The 16720-nt window shown below is 48.5% G+C and overlaps 1 protein-coding gene across 1 annotated transcript in view; it reads left to right on the top strand.

Annotated features, from left to right (window-relative positions):
• Window positions 1–2986, top strand: part of GDE1 (glycerophosphodiester phosphodiesterase 1) — a 170258-nt gene extending 167272 nt beyond the window's left edge. The window contains exon 8 of the mRNA XM_086940774.1: window positions 2296–2986. The gene's annotated coding sequence lies outside the window, so the exon portion shown is untranslated. The remainder of the gene's footprint in view (window positions 1–2295) is intronic.
• The last annotated feature ends 13734 nt before the right edge of the window (window positions 2987–16720 follow it).

Raw genomic sequence — 16720 nt, 5'->3', positions numbered from 1 at the left:
CGCCATTCATGATTGTTAAATTTAGCTGCTATTCCCGCTATATTCCATGAAATGATTTTAACTACACCGTGATCCATACTCAGAACCTCTGTACTGGTTTCATTCTGCATACAAACCCCCTCCACCAGTACTACTCTTTCCTCTGGTATCTGGGCACTAACTGCCCATCCTATGTGTTGGTTGTCATCATTCTGTATAACAACGGATGCAGATGGCTTTTTTGCCCTGCCATTCCACTCTGCTTGAGCATTCACTGTTTTGTTCCCTCTGTTTTCACGCCCCGTAATCTTCCTGGTGGGCAGTCAGTCATTACTATCCAGTGAGCTAAGTGCCTGATAACGGTTACTTAGCCTAATTCCACTAAGCCAAGGGGGTGTCAGGTAATTTACTTGTCTGCTCACCCCTTTTCCTGTACTTGATGGGGGATAAAAGAAGCCCAGAGGCAAAACGTTAACAATATCATGTTGAATTCTGCCCGAGCCCGCCTCCTTTAAAATGTCAAAGACCAACCTTGGGCAACCAAAATTCACCACCACACAATCCCCCTCCATCGTTTTGCTTGAAGTACCCACCCATGGCACTCTACGCACCATTTTAATGTGTTTACATAAGTGTTCCCCCAACACAGTTTTGACAGAAAGGAAATGTAATACTTTGTTTTTAAGGGCATTCCAATCTTCAGCACGTGCTTCCTTAATTTTCGGTACATTTGCCAATACAACTGTGTAAGGGCAATCCTCTGGTGGAAGATTAAGAGAAAACTCCCTTTTTGCTTTGAGTGCCCGTAAGCATGAATTCCCAGTCATATTCACGGGGCCATCCTGGGTGCCCTGCCTTACAGGAATGTTTGTAGTGTGGTTGACCGGGCCAATATTGGATACCGTGATGGGGGTCATGGGAGTTATCAACGGGTCTGCCAGGTCATTTACTCTAGGTGTAGTCCTATCCAGTGCAAGGGTTTTATCAGCACCTTGTATGTTTGTTTTAGCTTTTGTTTGTCCCGTACCTTCTGATATTCTCTACTCCATTAAACTTAGCCTCGCTTGTATTTGGTTCAACTTAACCATAACTGGAGTTATATAATGTGCTAATCGCTCATCTAAGAGTGTAACAAAGTCCGTTATCTTGAGGCCTCCCCCCCTCATGTGAACCCTTCTCTAGATCTATTATCTCAACCGTGGCCGTGGCCTTGTCCGTTCTATCTTTAGCAATTTCCACCCTCTGCTCTGGTGGCTCCGGAATGAGTTTCATGATTCTAGGCTGTTTGGCGTTTTGCCTACTACCCTTTGGGGAATTACAGGCCTTTCTTTTGCCTAGCGTATATTTAATAGCCCCAATAGAGGCTGCCTTCGCGGCCTTAGTGGTCAAAACTGCCCTTAACTTCCTATTATACGTTAATGGTGATGCAGGAAGTTGCCTGTCTGGTAATACAGGGCCCAATTGGGAGGGGGAGTTATCTTCCAGTGTGGCGCCTTTGCGTCTATAGTTGCATGTACAGTTGCTATTGTGATTAACCGATTCCCTACTTTCTCTGCCGGGACAAAGGGAGTAGCAGAACAATTTAAAGGTTCAGCGCATGAGCTAGTTCCCACAGGATTCGCCAATGGGGAGGTTATATCTTGAAACAGTAGTGGGATGCTATCGTTGAGGGACCCGTCATGTCCCTTGCTTTCGTAAATCGTGGTGGGAGGGGGTGAGGCGGCATGCTGTATACTTCCCAGGGATGATCGTTTGTTTTTAATGAATTCAACAGAGCGGCTTCTCTCAGATCGCCGCTCAGAAAGTACAATATCCCTGTCAGTTACCGATATGGGTCGGGTGACAAAGTTGTCAAGGGTACCTCGTTTATCACCCACTGCCATAGACGGTTTATCCTTGGAGGGAGACATCTGTGATGTAGTTGCGTCGCAGATAGGGAGGTGGCCCAGCCCAGCCTCCTCAGGCTCCTGAGGGTGTCAGAGGGCCGGCCCTTTGCCTGGGCTTAGCCCGGCGCTTCCGCGACGCGTGGGTGACGTGCTATATAAAGCGCCTCCTGGCGCGTTTTTTCCCTCAGCCGGGCCGCAAGGGAGCTTGGGTGTTGTAGTTCCCAGCTCCCCTCAGTCCCCCCCCCCCCAGCGGCCGCGCACTGGTTGGAAGGCTGCGGCGGCGGGGAAGGACCGTTAGCGGTTGCGGTGTTGCTCTCCTCGGGGTTTGTTGGCTGCTGGCGTCCTCCCTCTTCTACCCTTGCAAACGGGTAAGTGGCGGTTTGACAAGTGGTGGCTGCAAGTGATTTGTTTTCAGTTCCCCACCATTCAGTTTAAATCTTAACCTGTTTCAAACTCTGTGTAGGTGCTGAACTTCAACTGAGGTCTTCTTCAGGAGTACGTTCTTGTACAGTTGTACAGCATTACGTCCCTGTTGTGCTCTCTTTACCCCAAAAGATATAGCGTGGTTCCTGGTTAAGCAAAGGCAATTTGCAAGTTGCACATGTAAATAGACTTCAGCAGTAGATGTCACATTTACACAAAATGTGCACTGAGTGAATGGTGTTTTTTTAAGAAGAATGGTTTGATGGAAAGAATTATGTAACTAGGCAGCCTCAAAACCCACTGTTTCAAAGTTGTTTTGTAAATGAGGTTAACTTTGCTGCAACTACAAAGATGAATCTATTTTGCATGATTCAAGAGTGAATTGTTTCCAGACCAATGCCTACAAAGTGTATGTTTTGATTGCCTTCTTTATATTAGCAATCTCAACTGTTTTAAATGAATGTGCTTATAAATTCGAGATCCTGTAATTGGATGCCAGACACAACAATAACTTTTCTGTATGTAGGCAAAGGTTAAACTGTGATGATGTCCTAATTCAAATCTGTAAAATTATTGTAAGATGATGACTTTACAGCAAATAAACCTTTCTCTTTTTCAACAATCATGAATAATCTCTTATAAACAGAAGTTAGTCGTGTTGGTTCATACTCTAGCTAATAAACAAAACTGCGCACTGAGTGAATTACTTTTTTCTCGTTTCCAAATTAAATAGTCACCTAAGTTAAGGATATTTGCATTAAACCTCTTTAGTGATCAGGATGACCTGTTGATGTCCACTGCTCTACCTGTTTTCAGTCCTGCCAAGTGCCACACATTAGAGTAACACAATTTAAGTTAGGTTCCTGCATCAACACATGATCGTTAATTTTTCAAGCAAACAAGATAAAAAGAAAGCTCATTGGGATATCTTTTTCTTGCTGACTTGTTGTGGATGTCTCTCCTCTTTTAATTAGCTGTCACAGTGACACCCACTTGCAGCCAGGTCCGTTTATCAAAACAGCTGTAATAGTGCTGCTGACTCACAGGCAACCTTGCACAAGCACCTGAGAAGAGGCACTCTTACCTAAACAGGCCTGAGGGTGTTCCAGAACTATGTTGTGGCTATTGGTAAGAGTTTAGAGGCCGAGTACACGGGGTGGTTTAATACATGCTCACTGAGTGCATGGGTGGCAAAATAAACCCAGTATATTGATGTTTGCAGGTCCAATTTAAGTAAATTGATAAAATGTGCATATCTGAAATTCCTGCAGGTGGTAAATGCCATTGAATGAGGAGCACTATTTATATTTAGTAGTGTTTGTAGTTGAGGCAGTGGATGAAGTGACCTTCTCTTATGTGATTTACGCGTTCTGCCAGCTCTGACTTTGCTGTCTGATCGATAACCTATTAACCGTATCAAGCTAAAGCCCTGTCAGATGACTACATTAAATGCTGGTTTAGAACATCCTCACTGCATTAGATCACAAGTCTTATTATTGTGAATGAATATAGTCATGGTTTAAAATAGCATTGTGAATGTAATTTATGTGCAGGAGCGGGTACATCCCACTCTAGTCAATACATTTTGTCCCGTTATAGGAATCACAACTTGGCTGCGCTTATGTTAATTTTGTATGCTCTCTTCGCCGCTACAGACGAGAACAGCACCCTCCTCGGACGAGTCGTAACTGCTGCCCTCACGCTTCGGGACCACTCAGTCGCCTTCGAAACCGTCTTCCAACACACCCTTTGCGCCAGACTCCATGACAGCAGCATCTGTGACAAAGGCCTAGAACAGATCCGCTACTTTCTCACCCGCAGAACACAGAGAGTCAGACTTCCTCCATTCGACTGAGAACCCACAGACATCAGCTGCAGAGGGCCTCAGGGATCCTCTCTCAGTCCCACCCTCTTATATACCTGTAGGAAAGCAGGATCTGCTTTTATGGTTACCCCCACTTTATGCTTGATGTTGCACTGTTGTTGACTAGTCTGAAAGGGATCCTGCTAATCAGGACCCCAGTCTATCTGCTTTCTCCCTTAAATTGTCATGCATGTACTTGGTACACTCCAGATTGGATACTGGGGTACCCTTATCAGTCCCTAGTATATGGTACCCGTGTACCCATGACATAGGTACCCCAGAGGCCTCCTGTTAGAACTAGGGGTCTCTAGTTGGCAGAGGTAGGTACCACTGTCCAAATAGGGACCCTTGCTTCTAGTCAGGGTAAGGAGGAAACCCTCTGAGATAACCCCTGGTCACCCCCTTGATAGCTTGGCACGAGCAGTCAAGGCTTATCAGAGGCAAGGTGTAAAGTATTTGCACCAAAACTCACAGGAAGGAGGAGGAGCTTCGCGCGCAACCAAGATGGTTGCGTGAGCACAGGGCTCCCGAGACCCTCGCCACCTCCCGCATCTATCCTGAATTTTATCCTGACTACGACGACGGGTTATTGACAACGTAACCCAGCTGATCTAATAGCTGTTTCCAGAAATTGATTTGGACTCCGGGAACCGTAACTACGATACTCTGAACTTTTGCCGCCTGCTCCATGGAACTGCCCGGGGCTCGAGTCATCATGGTGCCCAGGTGGTAGTTGAACAACAACGGCCAACGGGGTCCCGCTTACGATCCCAGAGTTAACTTTCGGTTTCGTTTTTTGGTTCCTTTGCCTCCTCCTATTTCTGCATCGCTCTGCCAGCCCGGGAGCCGGACCCCGCAACTTCACCGTGTGAGAACGGCAGGGTGTCCCTGGTCGAGGGATATCCCGACGGGACTCGCATCCGGGGATCCCCTTGGATGAATTGTGAGGAGTCATTTTTACCAGGTCCCAAAAGCCCTTTCGGGGCGCAGCACCCAACATGGCGGGCAAGCCTGATAGCGAGAAACGAAAGACCAAGACCATTCACTGTGGGGGCACTATTCAAACGAACATAATGGATTGCTATACCCATCCTAGGGGGTCCCCCGGTGGTGCGAGTAGGTCCCTGGAGGACGCCGGCGACTCCTCAACTGCAGTGGATGATTTGACTCTTCGTGATGTCATGGGCGCCATTGCTAGTATGAAGACCTCCATAGGTCAACAATATGAGGCTCTGGCTCTAAAGCTTGACACTGTGGCAATTGATGTCAACCTGATCAGGACTGACCTATCAAAAACCAACGAAAAGGTCAAATCCTTGGATTTGAAGAACTCCAGCCTTACGACTGATGTCTCCGATTTACAGACGGAGGTTCGCAACCTACGATCCTCCAATGATCTCTTCGCCCGTCGGCTGGAGGATTTTGAAAGTCGGGCCAGACGCAATAACATACGTATCATTGGGGTCCCTGAAAAATCGGCAGAATTCACCGCTGATCTCCTCGTGGAGGATCTCCTCTTTAACCATCTCGCCCCCAAAGGCCTGAGCAACTTCTTTGCGGTGGAACGTGCACATAGAGTGCCGGGTGGGAAGCCGAAACTGGGTGCCCCGCCGCGGCCTATAATTGCCAGAATCTTTAATTTCAGAGATAGAGACGCTATCCTGCTAGCATGGCGAGTGGGCGGCCCCACGAAGTTTGAAAACACTACGGTGAGCTTCTACCCTGATTTCACCCAGTTCGTTCAGAAACAAAGGAAGGGCTTCCTGGGAGTGAAGCGGCAACTGCGAGACATGGGTATGAAATATGCGATGCTTTTTCCAACTCGACTACGTGTTGAACACAATGAACGGACGTTCTTCTTTGATCGCCCCGAGAACGTGAGTGACTGGCTTGACACGTTACCTGCACAGCGTGGCCGCTCAGAACACTCTGGTGGGACTGAAGGAGCCGAGGGTGGCCCATCGGAACAAGAATGAGAAGTGATAGCTGGTTTTCGGACAGTGTACATAATCTGGCAGCTGTGGTTTCATGACTTTTGCGATACTTATGGTACTGTACCCAGAGGTGGCGAGGGAGAATGGGACTCTTCCTCCTCCGGGTTTCTTTTTGTAGACTAGTTTAATAATTGGGCGACAGGCACACTGCAAGTTGGGGTGGCTTTCGAGTCTATCGCAGGGGTGCAGGGTGGAGGGGTGAATTTTTGGGCTTTGCTGGTGGGTGGGGGGAAGGTTTGGGTTTGTTTTATTTTATTTCAAGGCAACACATCGTCTCACATTTTGATCTGGGTCTTTTGTTCGCTATGGGGTGGATTCAGCACTTGCTCTTGGGATGGGGGTAGGGGGTTGAAGTTATTGTGCTGGAATGTCAATGGGTTGGGAGACAGGATAAAATGTGGGGTTGTGTTACAACTATTGAGACGCCTCTCCCCTGATGTAGTTTTACTGCAAGAGACACATTTGATTGGCAACACATGCCATGCTATGAATCAGCGAGGATATTGTCTGATTGCACATTCCGGATTCACCACTGGATCTAGAGGGGTGAGTATCCTGGTTAGGAGTTCCCTCCCCCTGGATGTAGACAACATAATCCTTGATGATAGGGGACGCTGTGCTGTGCTCACTGGTAGGTGGGAGGGGAAGACCATCTCACTGCTCTCAGTATATGTTCCACCTGGGCTGCAGACCACGACCTTCGCTGAACTGGGGAGGGTGGTTTTAGGGCTCTCTGAGGGCACTCTGATTTTGGGTGGAGACTTCAACTCTGTTGTTTCCGCTAGGGAGGACCGCAGCCCCCCCAGGGACCTCACGAAATCACAGTCTTGGTTAGGTGAATTTTTGCAGATGCTGGGGCTGGTTGATTGTTGGAGGCTATTGCATCCGGGACAGGTGCAATTCACCTTTCACTCTGGCGCTCACGGTAGCCTCTCTAGGCTTGATTATATCTTGATGCCAGCGGCGCAGGCCTCTTGGGTTAGGGAAGTTAGACATCTAGCCAGGGGTATTTCAGACTACTCCCCACTGTGGCTTTTGATGGACATGAAGATTGGTGCCGAGGGTCGAGTGGCTCCGATTAACCCTTGGTATCTTCGTAACCCCAAAACCAGGGCTGAGTTGGTTAAGTCTTTGGATCATTATTTCACCGAGAACGTGGTTTCTGTATCCTCTTCTGTTTCGTTGTGGGAGGCCTTTAAGACTGTTATCCATGGACAGGCGCTATCGCTAATCGCTGCTGCTAAAAAAAGCAAAAATGAGGTAGTCGTCCGCCTAGAGGCCGAAATAGCTGAGTTGGAAGGGGATTTAGAGGGGAATATCACGCAGGAGAAGGTTCATGTCCTTGGTCTCAAACAACTTGACTATAGAGCCCTGGTAACGGACGCTGCTAGAATTGCTAGTAGCGAGCAGCAGGGACGATTGCACGATGTGGGAGACAAGGCTGGGAAGCTGATTGCCTGGTTAGACAAAAAGGAGAGGGCGAGTCGTGTAGTTCCTGTGGTTGAGAGAGCTGATGGAGTGCGTGTGACTGAGCCGGTTGAGATTGTGGAGTGTTTTGCGGAACATTTTCGAAAAGTATACTCCCCGGTCTCCGATAGACCAGAGGAAGATTCCCATCTACTGTTAAGGGACATTGCGTTGCCGCGCCTAGCGGACTCAGATAGGGATTTGATGGACGTGGCATTTTCGGTTGATGAGGTGGCGGCTGCTATCCGTTCCGTCCGCTTGGGAAAAGCTATGGGCCCTAACGGTCTCCCCATCGAGCTTTACAAGCTGCGTCCCGACAAAATGGCGCCGCATCTTCGTGCTATGTTCCTGGAATCGCGAGACCTCGGCTCCCTTCCCCGGCATCAGCGACTTGCGACCATCGTGGTGATTCATAAGGAGGGGAAACCGCGAGATCGCTGCGCATCCTATAGGCCTATATCGCTCCTTAACACGGAGCCCAAGATCCTAGCAAAATTACTGGCAAACCGCTTGATAAAGGTGATTGGTGACCTGATCCATCCGGATCAATCTGGTTTCATTCCACATCGCAACACTGCTCTGAACCTGCGACGCCTACATGGCGACCTGGCGAGAGCGACGTCGCTGCGTGATCCGGCCATCTTGGTTTCTTTGGATGCTACAATGGCCTTTGATACTGTGGAATGGCCATATCTCTGGGCTGCTCTTGCAAAGTTTGGTTTCGGTTCTGGTTTCATCGGCTGGGTAAAACTTCTATACGAGGAACCATTAGCTCAGATTGTGGTAAATGGTCGGGTTTCCAGGTCTTTTGTTCTGGGGAGGGACACGCGACAGGGGTGCCCGTTGTCCCCACTTCTTTTTGCCCTCGCCTTGGAACCTCTGGCGGCTTGGCTGCGGTTGGAACCATCAATGAAGGGTATCCAGTGGACCCCAGAATTTGAGGAATGAATATCATTATATATGTTTTATCTCTCGTCACCTCGAAAGTCATTGATAGTATTGATTGATTTGCTGAACTCGTTCGGGAGGAACTCCGGCCTTGTGATTAATTGGACTAAGTCCTGTGTTTACGTACTTTCGGGTGACACTCCCTCTTTACCGCGCGGCTGTCCTATACAGGTGGCACAGACGGGATTCAAGTATCTGGGGGTCTTTATAACACTGGACCCCGTTGTCCGTTATGAACGTAATCTGCTTCCTCCACTTCAACGGTTAAAATCTGATGTGGCGGCCTGGTGTAGACTGCCTTTGTCCCCCCTGGGGCGTGCCGCTCTGTTCAAAATTATGTCTTTGCCGCGGTTTTTATACGCGCTTCAGAACACGTTCAATGTAATTCCGGCGGGTTATTTCCGTGAGGTTGAGAGTCTGCAGAGGCAGTTGATATGGGGCAGACGCCCGCGTATCGCCCTCGCCAAATTGACGCTTCCCTGGTATGACGGCGGTATCGCACTTCCAGATATCAAACGATATTACTGGGCCTCCCAGCTGGGAGCGATCAACCATGGAATGTACGGTCCTGTTTTGAACCCTGCGTTCGAGATGGATAAGTGGGAGCCACCGGGTGGAGATTATAACAGGGCGCTTTACTCCAAATCTGCGGGAGGATAACTGTCGGGACCCACCAATATAGCAGTGCGAGTGTGGAAGTGTGCGAATGCAGCAATAGGATGGACAGACCGATTGAGTAGCTTGTGGAGGACGAAAGGCTTTGCAAACTGGGATAAGATCTGTATTAGCAAAGTAAGCGACCTCTGGGCCAAAGATAGGATTAAGACCTTCGAGGAGGTGAAGGTAGAATACGAACTTAATGACAAAGAGTTTTTCCGTTATATACAGGTCCGCCACGCGTTGAATTCGGTTTTTCCTGCAGGTGTTGCTATCCCGGAATCGTCCCCACTCGAAGATCGGGTGCTTGACGGATACGTTCCAGACAGCACTATTTCTCTGATATATAAAAAATTGATTAACAACCGTGCTGACCTGTTGGTACACCTTAGAGAGGTTTGGACCAATGACTGTTTAGAATTAGATGATGAGGACTGGCAATCTGCGATATCCTCGCCCAAGGAGGTTGCGATTCCAGCCCGTCTCAGATTCGTGCAGCTTAAGATCCTGCACCGGATCTACGTGACTGGCCTTGCTTGATTTGGATGGGTTATCCTGTTGATGGATTGTGTAAGCGTGGATGCGGCTCAACTGGTACTTTCCTCCACATAATTTGGGAAGGCCCGGACATAGCAGTGTTTTGGAATCGAGTGCATGCAGTGATGACAGAGGTCACGGGTGTTGCACTATTACCCGAAGCTAGGTGTTGCTTGCTGAATGTATGGGAACCGACTGATTATAATGGCGCGCAGACTCAGTGGGCGACCCTGGGAAATATGGTTGCCAAGAGAGATGTAGCACAGTTGTGGGGCTCCCAGAAGCCGCCCACGGTTTCGGCATGGAAGGAGAACATGGACTGGTGTATGTTTCGTGAGAAAACGGTGTATGTGGCACGTGGTAGACCGAGGAAGTGGGGTCAAATTTGGGGTCAGTGGAATGCGTACCGGGGCGATATGTGTACACCTCCCTTCACCGAAGTGCTGGATGCTCCTCTCGCCCTCTGACCCAACATTCCTAATGCTATCTAGTCCTAACTTAAAGTGGCTTTGATTCCCCCCTGCTCCCCCCCTTTATTTATCGTACTGATGTTCTGTATTACATTGTGATGCGTTTTCTCCCCTACTTGAACACGTACCCAGCTGTATGCCTATTAATGCCTTGTTTGTTATTGTTTTATTTTCAATAAAAAGAGTTTTTAAAAAAAACTCACAGGAACACAGTGAAAACACCACAAACTGACTCCACAGCAGTTTAGAAAAATAAAGGTATTTAATCTAAACTACACAAGACCAAAACAACAAAAATCCAACATACACAGTTCAAGAATATGGTTGCAAAAGAGTTCTTAGGTTTAGCAATAAAATAATCCACAGTTGCGTGAAAAGATTACAGTTGCGTCACGTTTAGCCACAGTACCTTTGTTAGCGATAAAAAGTTCCAAGCAGAGAAGCTGTAGCGGTGGAAAACAAGCGATGCTTTGCTCCTGAGACCCTGGGGAGGCGTTAGCGACAGCCTCTCTGCGCAGCGGACGTGTTGCGACGAATCCGGTCTGTATGGGGAGGAAGGCGATGACTTGTATGGATTCCGGTGCGTAGGTTCCGTAGGAAGTTTTCTCCCGCAAAGGCACGATGCAATGATTCTCGGGGGTTGCGACGATCTCTGGGGCGACTATGCGTGGTCCAGCGGCGATCTTTCTGTCGCAGTTCCTCGATGCGATGGCTCTGCGATAATTCTCGCAGCGACGTGATGCGGGGATCTCACCCAGTGGCGACAGGCTCTGCGACGATGTTCGCAGCAGCGGAAATCTTCCCGCTAACGAAGGGTGCGATGTCTTCAGGCAGCGGCGACAGGCGCTGCGACTATCTCGGTCTTCGTAGCAGCGGAAATTTCCTCGCTCTGGCGAGTTTGCAATAAATGTTCTGTAGCAAAGTCTCTCAAATCTTGGTTTCCAGCTTCCCAACACAGGTACAACTTCCAGAGGCACCACACATGGGCCAAGCACTCCAGGAAGGACAGAACTCTCTCAATAGAGTTCAGGAAAGCTGGGGGTGAAGTCCTTTTGTTCCTGGGACTTCATAACAGGGAGCCAGCTCTTCTCAGGCCCTTGGAGATTCCTTCAAGCAAGGGGACACAGCACAAAGCAAAGTCCTTCCCCTCTCCTTGGCAGCAAAGCAACAGTAGGTCAGTCCAGCAGAGAAACAGCAGGACAGTCTTCCTTCTTCAGTTTCAGCTTTTTCCTTGGCAGAGGTTCCTTCTTGATTACAGGATGATCTAATTTTCTGTAGTCAGGGGTTCTGTACTTATACCCCTAAAAGTCTTTGTTCCCTTTGTGCAGGAGGGCTCTGAACCCAGTCTGAACCAGTTCTGGATGTTCCTTGAGCACTTTGTTTTTCTGGCCTCTCCTTTCCTTTCAGAGTGAGGGGCAAGGTAATCAGCCGTCCAGTAGGAGGTGGAGCCAGCATTGTGGAAGGCTGGCACAGCCCTGTTCAGGCCCAGGTGCTATCCCCTCCCACCACTCAAGATGCAGATTCAGCCTAGGGCTGACTCAGCCAGCCTCCTGGGGGCTCCCAAGCCTCTGTCACTCTCAAACCAAACAGTCAATTCACAAACAGGCCAAGGCACACAGAAAGGTCAGACAAGAGAACAGCAACTTTCTAAAAGTGCTGTTCTCAAACACAGGAGTTAAAAACCACCTATCCTAACAGATGTGGTATTAAATTCTGAGTTCAGGGATACCAGACTTTTATGTCCTATCTTGCTCCTATGGGAAGATATGCTGGTAGCCACCTTAGCCAGCATCCCCCATGATAGCCTATGGGGCAAGATAGCCTTACAATAGTGAAAAACGAAAATGGCTGTAATTCACTACCAGAGCATGTCACCTGCACCAGTACATGCTCTACCTTTCACATACACTGCACCCTGCCCAGGGGGGTGCCTTGGGCCGTCCATAGGGGTGACCAATGTGCACAGAAAGAGAAGGGTTAGGCCTGGTCAGTGGGGACATTGACCAGGAGGACATGGCAGTTCACAGACTGCACGCAGGCACTGCGGTGGCAGGTTTGAGACACCTTTTTAGGGCTACTCATGTGGGTGGCACAATCAGTGCTGCAGGCTCACTAGTAGCATTTGTATCACCAGCCCTGGCACACAGTGCACTTTACTAGGGACTTCTTGGTGAGACAAATATGCCAATCATGGATAACCAATCTCAATAACAATTTACACAGAGAGCATATGCACTTTAGCACGGATCAGCACTGGTAAAGTGCACAGAGTCCTACTGCCAACAGCCACAGGTCAGGAAAAATAAGGGAGGAAGAAGCAAACAGTTTGGAGATAACCCTGCAAAAGGGCCATTTCCAACACCTCCCATAGACTAAAACATGTATTATGCCACCCAGGAGAGGTCATGCAAAATGGAACTACAGGTCTGCTACTGCCACCTGTGTAAGCTGGTGCTTGCACCACTTTAGATATAGGTTCACTATATCTATAGGTCATTACACTTAAAACGTATGTCACCCCTATAGTAGGCCTTATCAATCCTGAAGGCAGGGTGCTGGGGTTTTAGTGAGAGGGTTCCCCTGCATGAGCAGAGCCCCTCTGCAGCCTTCAGACACAATTCTCCCAGGTTGTCGGTGACTCAGCCGGACATATAGGTAGATGTGCATTATAACCTCGCAGGAAATTCTATCTCGAAAACGGCTGAATAGAAGCATTGTGTTTGGTATCAAACACCTTGGAATCATACCTTCACACCGGTAACCGGTGTGGGAGGTATAATTCCACCCTTCAGAAGCGAGCTTTGTGGGTTCACTGGTTTATCCGGTTCCAGTCTTCTCGACCCAGGCAGCACAAAATGGATGGTGCCGACCAGAGACACATTTCTTCCCTCCTGCTGCTGAGCCAAGCTCGAGCAGAGGAAGGCAGCACAATAGCTATCCTGTCACAGGGAGGTGTGACCACCTCCAAGACAGGGGTTAGTGTATTGGGGCTGGGTGGGTGCACTCAGAGTGCTTGAAAGTCTGCACTGGGGGCACATTTAGTATTCCTGTAAATAGTCCAGCTCTAACCAGTTCTGGGAGTCATTGGCTCCTGCTCTGGCGTGAAACTGGACAAAGGACATGGGTGTAACCACCCCTCTGTCCTGACCCTCCCCTAGGAGGGTCCCCTGAAACTGTCCAACCCCCTCCAATGGGTACAAAATGACTTACCTGGCTGTAAGACATTAGATTTTACGTGGACAAGATTCGACAAGAAGAAACCACTGACCTTCAACCGTCTGGACATTCTGGACTTCGCTGGACCTCGACCGGGCTCGACTTAGTCCTTCTTTCCATCCAAAGCTTTGTCTGTGCTCTTGCTCCATACAGGCTCTGTGCAGGACCTGTGGTGCACTAAGGACAACTGAAGAATCTCCATTGGAGTGAAGGAGTCACCTCCCAGCAACTGCAGGCACCTTAACACAATAGACTGGTCTACTGGTCCAGCGGACTCCTAAGATTTCAGTCAACACAGGAGGTGGGTTTTTGAAGGTCCCTGAGGTCAATCTGCCCTCAGCAAGCCTGAGGCCAGTATCCTTCGTGGGGACTGCATGACCCGAACCCCTCTGCACCCCCTCCATTTGCAGTTCCATATGCTTGTTGGCAATTCCCGAGCTTGTGCATTGGACTCCGTGTAGTTCTGACCCTGAGCAGAATTTGCACCAAAGAACTCCTGCCTCCTCGTACTGAGTGCTCCATGGGATGGTACTTTGCAATCTTGCTTGAGGTCCTCTCGCGACTCCTGGTCCTTCGGCTTGTGGGTCATCTTGATTTCTGTTGGGCTTTCCTGGTTGCTCCAGACGTGCCCTGACACTCCATTGCTGGGTGAGTCCCCTGGACCTTGCTGTTCCACACCATAACCTCCTTGACCTTCCTGCATAGATTGCTTTTGCCAAGGCTTGTTGGTGGTCCAGCCGGACACTGACCCCTCAGCACTCGACATCCTTCGTGGGAAAGCTCACCTCTGGCTTCTAGTCGTCCCTGACGTCTCTAGGCCCTCATGGCTGCAGAGTCAAGCATCCCTTCTTCGCACCTGAAGCACCTGATATCGGTGGGGATTCGTCTACCGAGCCCCTGGTCACTCTGAAGCAGTGCTTTAAATGGAAAAAAATAAGTGCAGGTATTCACCAAAAAGAGCAGTGGGCGGAGTTTAGGGCGGGGCTAAGGGGGAACAAGGGGCGGGGTTAGCTTTTTGACTGTGCCAAGGTTGTATGCACGAAATCTGCATGCATTTTATCAACCGCCTATGGATTACATGCAGCTTCAGCCTGCCTTAAATCGAATCGGTGGCCTACAGCCCACTGAGCCATCTGTCCAGTACTGGTACTCTTTTGTAACATGCACACGTCACTTTTCTCTTGTAACATACTGTTTGCTACCTCTTACATTTTGTTTGCTTTAGATTCTTGCGCAAGTGCCACCATTGCCTCATGTAACGTTTGTTCTTGTGCTGGAGTGTCTGCCATTTATTGCAGTACTATACCTCTACTTGTAATTTGTATGCTTTTGTAACCTGCACACTTATCACATTTCCTCCTGTAATGTATCGTTTGCTACCTCTTGTATTTTGTTTGCTCACAATTGTCACTTTTGCCTCATGTAACTTAACGATTGCTTTTGTAATTTGTTCACTTGTAATTTTCTCCTCATGTATCATTCCTGTTCCTATTGTGAAGCGCTCTGACACCTTCGGGTAAAGTCCGCACTATATAAAAACGCATAAAATAAATAAACAAGTCTCTCCTGGAACATTTGTAAACCGGAGTTAGGGCCAGAGCTGACTGTACTGGGGAACCAGGTGCCAATCTCCACGTTTTTGATTGGTCTTAAGGTCTGTCCAAGGTCGATGAAATAGGAATCAGCGAGTGTGGAAGTGGAAGTGTGCAAGAAAGCAATTCAGATGCGTGGCGACTGTAAAAGCCTTCCCATACGTTGTTTTGTTATGTCCTGAATAGTGCCTCCCACCGCCACCCATTAGATTTTACAGCCCCCTCTTAGCGCCCACTGTGAAAGATCTTTGGATAAGCAAATGACTCAGCAGACACACCCCTGCTCTGATTTACAAAGTAGCTCACGCTGGGTCCTGGTGACGAGCTCCATTGATTGATTCTGTGTAGTGCTTGAAAGGTGCTGCCGTAGTATAACTTGAGGGATAAAGGGAGCGCGCTGCCTCGGTTAAAGTCAGATCCCCATGAGTACCCGTACTCTCTTTCTTCTAGAAATAAGTGCCGGCACTCAAGGGGAGAAAAATGGCTCTGAAACACCCAATGCAACAACTTCAACATAAGGCCTATTCTGATCCACTGGAACTGATACGACTCCCTTGCTTTGTCCATGGCTGTCTTAGCTAGTGTGAAAATCCTGATTCTCACTTTCAACACATTAGTCGTCATTGTAATATTGTGCAGACTGAGTATTCTGCTGGTCAAAATAATTCATAGAATTCTGAGGGGGAAAGGAACGCTGTCCCTGAGACAACGCACCACGCCCTCGACCCCTGGGTGCTGATTGAAAACCACCACGGCTTTGCGGCCCTGGCAATCCACCATTACGCTGCAATAAAACCGGACAGCTATTCTTAAAATGACCTTCCTCTTTACAATAGGCACATTGATTAGGACCTAACAAAGGTCGCGGAACAAAGGGTTCAGGTTTCTGTAACAACCTCTGAAACTGGGGAGGCTGTTGAAATTGGCGTTGAGCAGGACGAGGGGGATAAGCCTGTTGCAAAAGAACCTTCGTCTTTAATTCTTTAGTCTTTTTCTCGAGTTTATCCTTTTCCTCCTTATCCCTATTCTCGTAATACTGAGCAGTGGCTAATATCTGGGCAGAAGAAGAAACAGCCCACGAACTTTCGGAGTCTTTCAATTTATGCGATAATTCTGGAAGTAAATTAAATACAAATTTATCCACGAATAATCGCTGTCCACCCTTAGTACCCATATCTTGACCACTATGGTCAATGAACGTCTCCTCGAAAAGGGTAAAGAAATCAGAGACACTCTCATCTTTCTTCTGTTTACACGCAGCTAATTTATCCCAGTTAACACGTAAGGCAGGCATCATCTTTTTCATTAAAGTGATAATCCTACTGGGCAATTGTGCAATCAAATCATCGGGTTTAGCACCACCTACCTGTGCTGCATCCGCGGCAGTTATAGCAGCCCAATTACCACCTAAAGCTTGGTCATGGTCCTCCCTACGAATCCGAGCCCATAACGCTTGTGGGGCGACATTTCCCATCAGCATATCAATATCGGCCAAATTCATGATACACGCATCAACGGTCTGGGACAGCTCTTTATAATACCCAGCGGGATTTTTACGAGGGTCTGGTAAAGACTGTTTAAGCGCCAAAATTCAGATCGTTTCCAGGGGACATGTACCCATATACGCTGGAAATGAGCAGGGACACGGGGAATATTGCCTGCCTGTGGAACCTCTTCTCTCCATACT

The sequence above is a fragment of the Lissotriton vulgaris genome, chromosome 10, assembly GCF_964263255.1.
Source record: "Lissotriton vulgaris chromosome 10, aLisVul1.2, whole genome shotgun sequence".
Classification (NCBI taxonomy): Eukaryota; Metazoa; Chordata; class Amphibia; order Caudata; family Salamandridae; genus Lissotriton; species Lissotriton vulgaris.
This window is presented reverse-complemented; position numbering and strand designations above follow the sequence as displayed.